Source organism: Carassius auratus, unplaced genomic scaffold (genome assembly GCF_003368295.1).
Source record: "Carassius auratus strain Wakin unplaced genomic scaffold, ASM336829v1 scaf_tig00215646, whole genome shotgun sequence".
NCBI classification, from domain to species: Eukaryota; Metazoa; Chordata; class Actinopteri; order Cypriniformes; family Cyprinidae; genus Carassius; species Carassius auratus.
This window is the reverse complement of record NW_020528179.1, coordinates 800-13,094: the sequence shown is the minus strand read 5'-3', so window position 1 is coordinate 13,094 and position 12,295 is coordinate 800. Positions and strand designations below refer to the sequence as shown.

The window sequence follows — 12,295 nt, the reverse complement described above, 5'->3', positions numbered from 1 at the left end:
TTTTCTATGCAAATTCTACATTATTATGGGATAAAACTTGCATGAATGGATTCATCTGAATGTGTTGAGTACAGTAAAGGTGTTACATGAATGGATTCCTCTGAATGTGCTGAGTACAGTAAATGTGTTTTCTCTTGGCTTTGTCCTTAGATTTTTCTGCTGACTTCCACCCCCCTCGAGCTGCCTTCTCTAGTTGGGGAGGGTGTGCCCTTGCCGGTTTTGATGAGTAGGGGCGAGGGAGGTGGCTGGTTCTAGTTTTTTGCTCTTATCTCCGCGACACGGTGGACCCCGGGGCTAAAAGGGTGCTCTGGTAGGTGCTCTGGTACCTGAGTTATAACGGTTCAAATTCCAAATTTTGGGGGTCCAGTATCTCGGACCCCTGGGGTCATAGGGACATGGGGCAGGTGTCTAGGCTAGAAGTCCTCACAATCTGATTTTGTTCCGATTTTGGTGCAGTTCGGCTCCGTTTTGGGGGAGTTATAACTTGGCAAATTTGTGACATTTAGGTGAACATGCACCACATGTGGTGACATTAAAATAATCCAACTTTTTTCTATGCAAATTCTACAGTATTATGGGATAAAACTTACATAAATGGATTCCTCTGAATGTGCTGAGTACAGTAAAGGTGTCTTATCTAGGGCTTATCCTTAGATTTTTCTTCTGACTTCCACCCCCCTCGAGCTGCCATCTCATGGTCTAGCAGTTAGGATTCCTGGTTTTCTCGTACGCAGCCAGGGGTTGACTCCAGTTTTTCCTCTAGATAAAGGTTGCCGTGTGTGTTTTCAAATGGATGACACAAGTATTTTCACTTGGACAAGAGCTTAATTACCAGTTTGAGGAATCAATTCTGCAATCACAGGAATCTGCCCAAATACACTGAACCCCCGGGTTGAGTGAAAAAACAGATTCCCTGAATGCATACAACACTATATAATTCAGAAAACCGTCCTTTTGGATAATTCTTGTTTTGCCAAATTATTATCACATTGTTACAGTCACAGAACTAAAGCAACAGGCCACTACAAGGTCCTGCGCCCACGCTGACCACATGTATGGAAAGTGCGGCAGAAGCCCATGGCCATTTTAAAGTGTCCAAATCCCATATTGTCTGGCGGTTAGGATTCCTGGTTTTCACCCAGGCGGCCCGGGTTCAACTCCCGGTATGGGAATGCATGCTCCTTTTTTCTTCCCTCCTCAAAAATCCAGCAAATCTTCCTGCACCAGAAGTGACTTTTTGGCCAGCAGTAGAGCTACAGAACCCTGATATGTCGAGGTTCTGACTAGCCCTTAGCCCCTTCGATAGCTCAGCTGGTAGAGCGGAGGACTGTAGGTTGGAGTGTTGGCCATCCTTAGGTCGCTGGTTCAACTCTGGCTCGAAGGAGGTGTTTTTTTCATGTTCCCACCAATTTTTTGGTTTGGAGCTGGCTTTCTCACAGCTGTCAGCAGAGCTTGAATTCGCAGTCCACAATTGGAAGGCAAAAGAGCTTTCCCTGACCGGGAATCGAACCCGGGCCGCGCCGGTGAGAGCGCCGAATCCTATCCACTAGACCACCAGGGAGGGATGGTGGGCTGGTGGGCTGGAGGGCTGGTGGGCTGGAGGGCTGGTAGTCTGTTCTCCTGATAACAAGGTGAGAATGAGCAGACATCAATGCTTGCCACCGTCACATCGAAAACCAACAAGTCTGTAACAATCGGGGGTCTTTACTTTTGGTGGGCCAGTGGCGCAATGGATAACGTGTCTGACTACGGATCAGAAGATTCTAGGTTCGACTCCTGGCTGGCTCACTCTGTTTTTGTTTTTCTCCGGCTTATTTTGTTGTTGTGTTTTTTTTCTCCAAAGTCCAAAAGAAAAGGCAACTCTCTAGGCATTCTTCTATTTTTTACAAAAAAAGGCTCATTCTGCACACCCATTCCGATGTCTAGGGGAGACACGGACATGCTTTGGTATTGCCATTCGTCTCACAAAATGCAGGCTGGTGGGCCAGTTGATTCTAGAATTAACAATTTCATCGCTACTCTGTAACCGCTTTACTACTTTGAAGGGTGCAATGCCATGTGGTTTTGATGTCACAGGCTTGCCATTTTGAAGCCTTATCACTAATTGTCACCTGGACATTGAGAATAATTTGTAATCTGCATTAAACTGAACGAGCGAATAATCAGCAATTTTGCGGATTAAAAATTGGTCTCACTTTCATTATTAACCTCACAACATGTCAGTTTTGTACCTTGACAGACCGACGATAGGCAGTTTTTCCTCTAGATAACGGTTGCCATGTGTGTTTTCAGATGCATGACACAAGTATTTTCACCTGGACAAGACCTTAATTACCAGTTCGAGGTATAAATTCAGCAATCACAGGATTCTGGCCAAAAAACTGAACCATGTGTGAGTCAACAAACATGTCCCTTGAATGCATGCAACACTATATATTTCAGTAAACCGTCCCTTCGGATGATTCTTGTATTGCCAAATTATTATCACATTGTTACAGTCACACACCAAAAGCAACAGGCCACTACAAAACCCTGCGCCCACACTGGCCACATTTATGGAAAGTGGCCCACAAGCTTGTGGCCAGTTAAAGCTGGCCAGTTCCCATATGGTCTAGCAGTTAGGATTCCTGGTTTTCTCGTACGCAGCCAGGGGTTGACTCCAGTTTTTCCTCTAGATAAAGGTTGCCGTGTGTGTTTTCAAATGGATGACGCGAGTATTTTCACTTGGACAAGAGCTTAATTACCAGTTTGAGGAATCAATTCTGCAATCACAGGAATCTGCCCAAATACACTGAACCCCCGGGTTGAGTGAAAAAACAGATTCCCTGAATGCATACAACACTATATAATTCAGAAAACCGTCCTTTTGGATAATTCTTGTTTTGCCAAATTATTATCACATTGTTACAGTCACAGAACTAAAGCAACAGGCCACTACAAGGTCCTGCGCCCACGCTGACCACATGTATGGAAAGTGCGCCAGAAGCCCATGGCCAGTTTAAAGTGTCCAAATCCCATATGGTCTAGCGGTTAGGATTCCTGGTTTTCACCCAGGTGGCCCGGGTTCAACTCCCGGTATGGGAATAAATGCTCCTTTTTGCTTCCCTCCTCAAAAATCCAGCAAATCTTCCTGCACCAGAAGTGACTTTTTGGCCAGCAGTAGAGCTACAGAACCCTGATATGTCGAGGTTCTGATCCAGCAAATCTTCCTGCACCAGAAGTGACTTTTTGGCCAGCAGTAGAGCTACAGAACCCTGATATGTCGAGGTTCTGACTAGCCCTTAGCCCCTTCGATAGTTCAGCTGGTAGAGCGGAGGACTGTAGGTTGGAGTGTTGGCCATCCTTAGGTCGCTGGTTCAACTCCGGCTCAAAGGAGGTGTTTTTTTCATGTTCCCACCAATGTTTTGGTTTGGAGCTGGCTTTCTCACAGCTGTCAGCAGAGCTTGAATTCGCAGTCCACAATTGGAAGGCAAAAGAGCTTTCCCTGACCGGGAATCGAACCCGGGCCGCGGCGGTGAGAGCGAGGAATCCTAACCACTAGACCACCAGGGAGGGATGGTGGGCTGGTGGGCTGGAAGGCTCGAGGGCTGGTGGGCTGGTGGGCTGGAGGGCTTGTGGGCTGGTGGGCTGGAGGGCTGGTAGTCTGTTCTCCTGATAACAAGGTGAGAATGAGCAGACATCAATGCTTGCCACCGTCACATCGAAAACCAACAAGTCTGTAACAATCGGGGGTCTTTACTATTGGTGGGCCAGTGGCGCTCCATGTCACCTGTAGGTCGTGGTTATTCTTTGTTATGACAGCCAATCACGTTCCCGGCTGCAACCATGAAACTTATGTTTTAGCCAATCAGCGCTCGTATCGCAACCGCGAATTTGCCAATCAGCGCTCGTATCGCAACCGCGAATTTGCCAATCAGCGCTCGTATTGTAACCGCGAATTAGCCAATCAGCGCCCGTACCTCATCCGCGATTCTTCGTAGTAAGTAGATCAATTGATAACATTTAAAACTACCGGAGATTTAAGGATCACGGGTGAAGAAGAAGAAGATAACGGTCATCGATTAACTTCTAACCAACATTTGCAATGTAAGTGAGTCTTTTATCAATAAAATTACAATACTGGTGCACAAATATGCATTAATTCATGCTTCAAGAATGCACAGATAATCACGAGTTAATGTAAACTCATGAAGGACTAACTTAAACCATTTATTAATGAATACTACATCAGCAACTAATAAACATTCTATATGATTAATAGATTAAGTAATAAATAAATTGTTATCAGTCAAATGTACTTTAATGTATAAGTTGAGTAATAACATTATATTAACTAATGATTTCAATGTATATGTTAATTACTACAGTGGCCAAAGCTATGCACTTCAACTTCCAGTTGTCAGCTTTAATTAATCTTTAGCTAATGATTTGCAAAGGAAACTGAGGAACTGAGTTATAATATAATATTGTGGTATATTATCTAATTGACAATGTTTTACTATTTTAAAGGTGAGCTTATTGGAGTGGAATATCTTTACCAGCAAACTGGTAAAGTTCTGCAGGACTACAAGTTGGCCATTGAAGAGTCAGAGACTACTGAGGTTGGTATAGAGGTGGATGAAGGTTATGCTGAACTTGAGGAGTTTCAGGACATCACTGTCCCCACCTTTGACACTGAACGGACACCTGCTGCCTCTTCACAAGCATCAGTGTCTGCAGCATCTGCAGCATCATCTCCAACTCCTCCAGCAACCAGCCCCACGTCATCACTGTTTGTGGTCCCTCCATCATCAGTGTCATCTCCTGTCAGCAGCTCACTGCACACTCAATCAAATCTAGAACTCTTTCCTGGAGCACATAGCTGTGAGTTTTACTAAAGTATTCATAAAGGTTTCGTATTTGTTATCACACTAACTATAAATTTGTATTTATCACATTGAAAGGCATAAATACAAATTTAAAATAAATATTTACCTTTTTAATGTTGCCCAGTGGACCGATTATCTGCAGAAACGGATCGTCCAACATTGGAAGAGAACACTTCACATGATGTAAGGGTCCAGTTTATTTTTTGGGTACATTTACATGTGTGTAAGCATAATCTGGGTTACATTGGATGTGCTTTCATGTGAATATTTGTATTCACTGATGCTATCAAAAGTTCCTAAATTATCTTTCATTTTAGGATTACGTTGGACCTGATAATATTGAGGGGTATGGAGCCGTGCAGGAATTGGCAGATATATAAAATATATATAATATATCTGAAACTGGCTGAAATATCACCTACAACTTTTTTTGTTTAGTAAGGATTTCTAGTTAAATTAGTAAAACCTGACACCTTCATGACTAGCTTATCTTCCTGTAGCCTGTTAAGTTCAAACTTAGCCTGATTACAACATAAATTATTAGTTGTGATTTACGTTTTATTCTGACTATATATATTAGGTTGCTAAGTATGTTACATTGCTATGAACACAGTTCCAACTGTACATTGGAATATTTAATTTAGAAGAAACAAGGCAATCATTTCTTAAATCATTAAAATCATTTTGTATCATGTTGAGTCAAATAATTTGTCTTTTACTGTACTTTAGTAAGTAGCCATGTAATAAGTGGGATAATATGCAGTCATTATTGTGAAAAAAACCTGACAGGCTGACTAACAACACCCTGTAATTATTCCACAACACAGTAGAGAACTGATTTATTGATATGACATTTCAACATCAATCTAAAAACAAAACAAAGAGAGACAACATAACTATGCGCACATATTATAAATCAACATTTAGACAACACAAAGCAAAACAGACAGCATAGGAAAGGTAAAATAAAAATAAGATCACACAATGAAAACAATCTTACATTAATAATATGTATTCTGTTGTAATTTGCAGGTGTTTCGTTGGGGCTCACAGTCCTGCACAGTGGCCTGACTGCAACCGAAGGCCATTTTCACAAGGCTCTGTGCTCTCTACCCAAACGCGGTGCGCTGTGATGGAATGAGGGTGTCCCGCTTCACTGTGGTAGCATGTGCTTACAAGCACATCCAAGATAGATATATAATATAAACAGTATGTTTATGTTTTTTATTATTATTTTGGCTAATATATGAAAAGTCCACTATAGTGGTAAAAACTATTTTTTTATTTACTATTTTTTTTTTAAGCAAATATGTCATAATTGCACTACTGTGGTAAATGTTTGTCTTTTTTTACTATTAATTCTTATTATTTTCTTAGTCTGATGTCAAAATTGCACTGCAAATGTTTGTTTTGGTTTGATATTATTATATTTTTACACTGATATGTACAAATTTTATTATTGTGGTAAACATTTTTGGTGTATACTGTACAAAATTCATTACTGTTCTAAATGTTTTATTGGCTTTAAAATATATATCCAGATTAAAAGGGTTGTTAATATTTGCCCTCACACTATTGTTATTGTTCCTATTTGTATTCTCACAATATTTGTAAATGTATATATATTTGCACTGTTGTTATAATTTTATATAATGACTTTATATTTGCAAATAAAAAGGGTTGTTAATCTTTGCACTCACAATGTTTTTGTGCCTATTTCTCACTGTAATTGTAGTTGCAAAAAAAAAAACATGTTTTTAAGTATTCCAGTATTACATAACAGTAAAACACACACACAAAGAAACAGGGACTTCCAGAATAAGTCAGAAAATATAATAATATAATATAATATAATGTTATACTGTAAAATAATATATTATACTGAAAAAAAAGTGTCAGTAAGCGCTGCGTTATTCATGTATTTTGTTATGAAAATGCACAAAAACACAAATCATGTATTTTTGCAATGAATAGTCACGTTTTATCTGTCAAATAATTTCAGCTTTTTTTATCCAGCTGGATGCCTTTGTCCATATAAGGTATTTCCTGTAGCGTGCGTCACATAGTGGTCACAAGATGGTGCTTCTACGAGTCCTTTTTGGACTTTATGCGAGAGAGCGCCCTCCGGCGTCCGGTATGAATGAAACGTACATAACATGATTGTTTACCTTGGAAAGTTCCCAAATTAAAGTGCGGGGGACGAATTTACGCTCGATTAAATTACGGGGGATAATGATGATTACGCACGCGTGCATCAGCAGCGTCAAAACGGACACATTCCAGGAATTCCATCACTGGTCGGAGCGGGCCGCAAACTCGCGTACCTGTGCGTCTTTTAGGATCTTTACCTCGACTAATGGGCGCCGGCCTTGGCGCAATGGATAACGCGTCTGACTACGGATCAGAAGATTCTAGGTTTGACTCCTGGCTGGCTCGCTCTGTGCTTGTTTTTCTCCGGCTTATTTTGTTGATGTGTTTTTTTTCTCCAAAGTCCAAAAGAAAAGGCAACTCTCTAGGCATTCTTCTATTTTTTCCAAAAAAAGGCACATTCTGCACACCCATTCTAGAATGAACAATTTCATCGCTACTCTGTAACCGCTTTACTACTTTGAAGGGTGCAATGCCATGTGGTTTTGATGTCACAGGCTTGCCATTTTGAAGCCTTATCACTAATTGCCACCTGGACATTGAGAATAATTTGTAATCTGCATTAAACTGAACGAGCGAATAATCAGCAATTTTGCGGATTAAAAGTTGGTCTCACTTTCATTATTAACCTCACAACATGTCAGTTTTGTACCTTGACAGACCGACGATAGGCAGTTTTTCCTCTAGATAACGGTTGCCATGTGTGTTTTCAGATGCATGACACAAGTATTTTCACCTGGACAAGACCTTAATTACCAGTTCGAGGTATAAATCCTAACCACTAGACCACCAGGGAGGGATGGTGGGCTGGAGGGCTGGTGGGCTGGAGGGCTGGAGGGCTGGTGGGCTGGTGGGCTGGTGGGCTGGAGGGCTGGTGGGCTGTTCTCCTGATAACAAGGTGAGAATGAGCAGACATCAATGCTTGCCACCGTCACATCGAAAACCAACAAGTCTGTAACAATCGGGGGTCTTTACTATTGGTGGGCCAGTGGCGCAATGGATAACGCGTCTGACTACGGATCAGAAGATTCTAGGTTCGACTCCTGGCTGGCTCGCTCTGTGCTTGTTTTTCTCCGGCTTATTTTGTTGTTGTGTTTTTTTCTCCAAAGTCCAAAAGAAAAGGCAACTCTCTAGGCATTCTTCTATTTTTTCCAAAAAAGGCACATTCTGCACACCCATTCCGATGTCTAGGGGAGACACGGACATGCTTTGGTATTGCCATTCGTCTCACAAAATGCAGGCTGGTGGGCCAGTTGATTCTAGAATGAACAATTTCATCGCTACTCTGTAACCGCTTTACTACTTTGAAGGGTGCAATGCCATGTGGTTTTGATGTCACAGGCTTGCCATTTTGAAGCCTTATCACTAATTGCCACCTTGACATTGAGAATAATTTGTAATCTGCATTAAACTGAACGAGCGAATAATCAGCAATTTTGCGGATTAAAAATTGGTCTCACTTTCATTATTAACCTCACAACATGTCAGTTTTGTACCTTGACAGACCGACGATAGGCAGTTTTTCCTCTAGATAACGGTTGCCATGTGTGTTTTCAGATGCATGACACAAGTATTTTCACCTGGACAAGACCTTAATTACCAGTTCGAGGTATAAATTCAGCAATCACAGGATTCTGGCCAAAAAACTGAACCATGTGTGAGTCAACAAACATGTCCCTTGAATGCATGCAACACTATATATTTCAGTAAACCGTCCCTTCGGATGATTCTTGTATTGCCAAATTATTATCACATTGTTACATTCACACACCAAAAGCAACAGGCCACTACAAAACCCTGCGCCCACACTGGCCACATTTATGGAAAGTGGCCCACAAGCTTGTGGCCAGTTAAAGCTGGCCAGTTCCCATATGGTCTAGCAGTTAGGATTCCTGGTTTTCTCGTACGCAGCCAGGGGTTGACTCCAGTTTTTCCTCTAGATAAAGGTTGCCGTGTGTGTTTTCAAATGGATGACACGAGTATTTTCACTTGGACAAGAGCTTAATTACCAGTTTGAGGAATCAATTCTGCAATCACAGGAATCTGCCCAAATACACTGAACCCCCGGGTTGAGTGAAAAAACATATTCCCTGAATGCATACAACACTATATAATTCAGAAATCCGTCCTTTTGGATAATTCTTGTTTTGCCAAATTATTATCACATTGTTACAGTCACAGAACTAAAGCAACAGGCCACTACAAGGTCCTGCGCCCACGCTGACCACATGTATGGAAAGTGCGCCAGAAGCCCATGGCCAGTTTAAAGTGTCCAAATCCCATATGGTCTAGCGGTTAGGATTCCTGGTTTTCACCCAGGCGGCCCGGGTTCAACTCCCGGTATGGGAATGCATGCTCCTTTTTGCTTCCCTCCTCAAAAATCCAGCAAATCTTCCTGCACCAGAAGTGACTTTTTGGCCAGCAGTAGAGCTACAGAACCCTGATATGTCGAGGTTCTGACTAGCCCTTAGCCCCTTCGATAGCTCAGCTGGTAGAGCGGAGGACTGTAGGTTGGAGTGTTGGCCATCCTTAGGTCGCTGGTTCAACTCCGGCTCAAAGGAGGTGTTTTTTTCATGTTCCCACCAATTTTTTGGTTTGGAGCTGGCTTTCTCACAGCTGTCAGCAGAGCTTGAATTCGCAGTCCACAATTGGAAGGCAAAATAGCTTTCCCTGACCGGGAATCGAACCCGGGCCGCGGCGGTGAGAGCGCCGAATCCTAACCACTAGACCACCAGGGAGTGATGGTGGGCTGGAGGGCTGGAGGGCTCGTGGGCTGGTGGGCTGGTGGGCTGGAGGGCTGGTGGGCTGGTGGGCTGGAGGGCTGGAGGGCTGGTAGTCTGTTCTCCTGATAACAAGGTGAGAATGAGCAGACATCAATGCTTGCCACCGTCACATCGAAAACCAACAAGTCTGTAACAATCGGGGGTCTTTACTAATGGTGGGCCAGTGGCGCAATGGATAACGCGTCTGACTATGGATCAGAAGATTCTAGGTTCGACTCCTGGCTTGCTCGCTCTGTGCTTGTTTTTCTCTGGCTTATTTTGTTGTTGTGTTTTTTTTCTCCGAAGTCCAAAAGAAAAGGCAACTCTCTAGGCATTCTTCTATTTTTTCCAAAAAAAGGCACATTCTGCACATCCATTCCGATGTCTAGGGGAGACACGGACATGCTTTGGTATTGCCATTCGTCTCACAAAATGCAGGCTGGTGGGCCAGTTGATTCTAGAATGAACAATTTCATCGCTACTCTGTAACCGCTTTACTACTTTGAAGGGTGCAATGCCATGTGGTTTTGATGTCACAGGCTTGCCATTTGAAGCCTTATCACTAATTGCCACCTGGACATTGAGAATAATTTGTAATCTGCATTAAACTGAACAAGCGAATAATCAGCAATTTTGCGGATTAAAAGTTGGTCTCACTTTCATTATTAACCTCACAACATGTCAGTTTTGTACCTTGACAGACCGACGATAGGCAGTTTTCCTCTAGATAACGGTTGCCATGTGTGTTTTCAGATGCATGACACAAGTATTTTCACCTGGACAAGACCTTAATTACCAGTTCGAGGTATAAATTCAGCAATCACAGGATTCTGGCCAAAAACTGAACCATGTGTGAGTCAACAAACATGTCCCTTGAATGCATGCAACACTATATATTTCAGTAAACCGTCCCTTCGGATGATTCTTGTATTGCCAAATTATTATCACATTGTTACAGTCACACACCAAAAGCAACAGGCCACTACAAAACCCTGCGCCCACACTGGCCACATTTATGGAAAGTGGCCCACAAGCTTGTGGCCAGTTAAAGCTGGCCAGTTCCCATATGGTCTAGCAGTTAGGATTCCTGGTTTTCTCGTACGCAGCCAGGGGTTGACTCCAGTTTTTCCTCTAGATAAAGGGTTGCCGTGTGTGTTTTCAAATGGATGACACGAGTATTTTCACTTGGACAAGAGCTTAATTACCAGTTTGAGGAATCAATTCTGCAATCACAGGAATCTGCCCAAATACACTGAACCCCCGGGTTGAGTGAAAAAAACAGATTCCCTGAATGCATACAACACTATATAATTCAGAAATCCGTCCTTTTGGATAATTCTTGTTTTGCCAAATTATTATCACATTGTTACAGTCACAGAACTAAAGCAACAGGCCACTACAAGGTCCTGCGCCCACGCTGACCACATGTATGGAAAGTGCGCCAGAAAGCCCATGGCCAGTTTAAAGTGTCCAAATCCCATATGGTCTAGCGGTTTAGGATTCCTGGTTTTCACCCAGGCGGCCCGGGTTCAACTCCCGGTATGGGAATGTATGCTCCTTTTTGCTTCCCTCCTCAAAAATCCAGCAAATCTTCCTGCACCAGAAGTGACTTTTTGGCCAGCAGTAGAGCTACAGAAACCCTGATATGTCGAGGTTCTGACTAGCCCTTAGCCCTTCGATAGCTCAGCTGGTAGACTGTGCGGAGGACTGTAGGTTGGAGTGTTGCCCATCCTTAAGGTCGCTGGTTCAACTCCGGCTCGAAGGAGGTGTTTTTTTCATGTTCCCACCAATGTTTTGGCTTGGAGCTGGCTTTCTCACAGCTGTCAGCAGAGCTTGAATTCGCAGTCCACAATTGGAAGGCAAAAGAGCTTTCCCTGACCGGGAATCGAACCCGGGCCGCGGCGGTGAGAGCGCCGAATCCTAACCACTAGACCACCAGTGAGGGATGGTGGGCTGGAGGGCTCGTGGGCTGGTGGGCTGGTGGGCTGGAGGACTGGTGGGCTGGTGGGCTTTAGGGCTGGTAGTTCTGTTCTCCTGATAACAAGGTGAGAATGAGCAGACATCAATGCTTGCCACCGTCACATCGAAAACCAACAAGTCTGTAACAATCGGGGGTCTTTAATAATGGTGGGCCAGTGGCGCAATGGATAAAGCGTCTGACTACGGATTAGAAGATTCTAGGTTCGACTCCTGGCTGGCTCGCTCTGTGCTTGTTTTTCTCCGGCTTATTTTGTTGTTGTGTTTTTTTTCTCCAAAGTCCAAAAGAAAAGGCAACTCTCTAGGCATTCTTCTATTTTTTTCCAAAAAAGGCACATTCTGCACACCCATGCCGATGTCTAGGGGAGACACGGACATGCTTTGGTATTGCCATTCGTCTCACAAAATGCAGGCTGGTGGGCCAGTTTGATTCTAGAATGAACAATTTCATCGCTACTCTGTAACCGCTTTACTACTTTGAAGGGTGCAATGCCATGTGGTTTTGATGTCACAGGCTTGCCATTTTGAAGCCTTATCACT

At 43.1% G+C, this 12,295-nt stretch overlaps 12 non-coding genes across 12 annotated transcripts; 8 read left to right on the top strand and 4 right to left on the bottom strand.

The window, feature by feature from the left end:
* The first annotated feature begins 1,100 nt into the window (after positions 1–1,100).
* trnae-uuc (transfer RNA glutamic acid (anticodon UUC)) lies at positions 1,101–1,172 on the top strand. The gene has a single exon. It is a non-coding gene; the product is annotated as a tRNA-Glu (tRNA).
* Positions 1,173–1,489: 317 nt separating this feature from the next.
* Positions 1,490–1,561, bottom strand: trnae-cuc (transfer RNA glutamic acid (anticodon CUC)). Its single transcript has one exon. It is a non-coding gene; the product is annotated as a tRNA-Glu (tRNA).
* A 154-nt stretch (positions 1,562–1,715) lies between these two features.
* On the top strand, positions 1,716–1,788 carry trnar-acg (transfer RNA arginine (anticodon ACG)). Its single transcript has one exon. It is a non-coding gene; the product is annotated as a tRNA-Arg (tRNA).
* Positions 1,789–3,012: 1,224 nt separating this feature from the next.
* trnae-uuc (transfer RNA glutamic acid (anticodon UUC)) lies at positions 3,013–3,084 on the top strand. The gene has a single exon. It is a non-coding gene; the product is annotated as a tRNA-Glu (tRNA).
* Positions 3,085–3,480: 396 nt separating this feature from the next.
* Positions 3,481–3,552, bottom strand: trnae-cuc (transfer RNA glutamic acid (anticodon CUC)). Its single transcript has one exon. It is a non-coding gene; the product is annotated as a tRNA-Glu (tRNA).
* Positions 3,553–7,998: 4,446 nt separating this feature from the next.
* On the top strand, positions 7,999–8,071 carry trnar-acg (transfer RNA arginine (anticodon ACG)). Its single transcript has one exon. It is a non-coding gene; the product is annotated as a tRNA-Arg (tRNA).
* A 1,222-nt stretch (positions 8,072–9,293) lies between these two features.
* Positions 9,294–9,365, top strand: trnae-uuc (transfer RNA glutamic acid (anticodon UUC)). Its single transcript has one exon. It is a non-coding gene; the product is annotated as a tRNA-Glu (tRNA).
* A 317-nt stretch (positions 9,366–9,682) lies between these two features.
* Positions 9,683–9,754, bottom strand: trnae-cuc (transfer RNA glutamic acid (anticodon CUC)). Its single transcript has one exon. It is a non-coding gene; the product is annotated as a tRNA-Glu (tRNA).
* A 202-nt stretch (positions 9,755–9,956) lies between these two features.
* Positions 9,957–10,029, top strand: trnah-aug (transfer RNA histidin (anticodon AUG)). Its single transcript has one exon. It is a non-coding gene; the product is annotated as a tRNA-His (tRNA).
* Positions 10,030–11,253: 1,224 nt separating this feature from the next.
* Positions 11,254–11,326, top strand: trnae-uuc (transfer RNA glutamic acid (anticodon UUC)). Its single transcript has one exon. It is a non-coding gene; the product is annotated as a tRNA-Glu (tRNA).
* A 322-nt stretch (positions 11,327–11,648) lies between these two features.
* Positions 11,649–11,720, bottom strand: trnae-cuc (transfer RNA glutamic acid (anticodon CUC)). Its single transcript has one exon. It is a non-coding gene; the product is annotated as a tRNA-Glu (tRNA).
* Positions 11,721–11,907: 187 nt separating this feature from the next.
* Positions 11,908–11,980, top strand: trnar-acg (transfer RNA arginine (anticodon ACG)). Its single transcript has one exon. It is a non-coding gene; the product is annotated as a tRNA-Arg (tRNA).
* Positions 11,981–12,295: the final 315 nt, after the last annotated feature.